The sequence below is a fragment of the Chrysochloris asiatica genome, unplaced genomic scaffold (genome assembly GCF_000296735.1).
Source record: "Chrysochloris asiatica unplaced genomic scaffold, ChrAsi1.0 scaffold00080, whole genome shotgun sequence".
NCBI lineage: Eukaryota > Metazoa > Chordata > Mammalia > Afrosoricida > Chrysochloridae > Chrysochloris > Chrysochloris asiatica.
This window is the reverse complement of record NW_006408598.1, coordinates 3141808-3143515: the sequence shown is the minus strand read 5'-3', so window position 1 is coordinate 3143515 and position 1708 is coordinate 3141808.

The window sequence follows — 1708 nt, the reverse complement described above, 5'->3', positions numbered from 1 at the left end:
AGTTAGAATTCATTTATTAAATAATTATAAGTAACAGAGATTGAACTAAGTGCTGATGACTTCTTGACTAAGGAATAGTTCTTATCTCCAAAGTACACATGCTAAACAACACTATATTTCAGATTCACTTCTTGAATCCCTGTTGTGAATATTGTCATCTATAGGTATAGTGAGGTTGGCCCAGGATTGGACATTGTTTTGTTCTGCTGTGCATGGGGTCGCTATGAGTCGGTTCCGACTCGATGGCACCTGACAACAACAACAACATAGGTATTCATAGGGGTAGTCCTAGGACTCTCGCAACCTCGCCCATCAGATTCCAAAATCTGTGGGTGCTCAAGTCTCTCATATAAAATAGAATAATATTCGTGTATAGGGAATCTGGTGGCTCTGCAGGGTAAGCACAATGTTGGCAGTTCAAGCCTACAAGCCACTCCATGAAAGAAAGATGAAACACTTTCTGTTCCTGCGAAGATTTACAACCTTGAAACCTTGTATAGTTTCTCTATGAGTCTCAGGGGCACTTAACTACAGCAATATTCACATATAGCCTTCACAAATTTATCCTGTATACTTTAAAGTATATCTGATTACTTATAATACTGAATAAAGTAAATATGAGGTTATTAAAAATAATACCCCTTCTTAGCCGTTTAGAAAGTGCTTTGAGCACTTAGTTGTCCCCCACTCTTCCCCCAATAGTTTTGATTTGCAATTAGTTAGGACCTATGTGACTGACAGAGTGCTGTATCATGGAATGCAAGCCACATGCCTCCAACCTTTACTGTCACAGATGCATGCATGTGTGAACTGCCTGTCAGCCTCCTCCTGCCGACTCCACAGGCATGCACTGCTGCTGAACATCATTTCCCTGGTAACCAGGATGTATGCTTATAGGAATAGCACAACAGCTTCCTTCCATCACTGCATCCAACAAAACAAGCCCAGGTGGATAGGGGACTGTGTGCTTCCCACCTTAGAAGAGCAGAAGACCATTGTCATACCACCATGCTCCCCCCCCCCTTTCCTGTTCCTTTTCCACTTCTTCATTTCTATTTTTCTTTTATTTATTCCTTTATTTGTACTCATTTTTTTCCCTTTAATTCTCTTGTTTACTTTTTTAATGTTCTGCTAAATCAAGATAGTGGGCAAACATTGGCTCCCCACTAGTCAGCCACAACTACCACACCTACCACTTCCTGCCTACCTAATGGGCATTCACTCCTGCACCAGTGGACCAGCAACAAATGATAGAAAACACCTGTTCACCCTGACATAGGGGCTCCTTATGACCAGCAAACTTAGACGGGAACCTACACTTTCACCTTCACAGGGACAAATGAGGAATGCCCAAGTGTTGCCAAATTAAGGACCTAAGTAATATACCTGCCCCACCTGCTCATATATCAAAACAAAAGCAAGACAAAAGAAATGAAACAATACACAGTCAGCAAATAAATACAATTCAAAAATGCCTTGGAGACAATGGTTGTTGAGTATTGTCAAGTCAGTTCCAACTCATAACAACCCTGTATAGAGTTTCCAAGGAGTGGCTGGTACACATAATGCTGCTGCTGCTTTGTGCCGTCAAGTCAATTATAATTCATAGCAACTCTGTAAAGTGTTTCCAAGAAGTGGCTGGTGGAGATAATTGTTGTTGTCAGGTGCCATCGAGTTGGAACTGACTCATAGCAACCCCATGTACAAC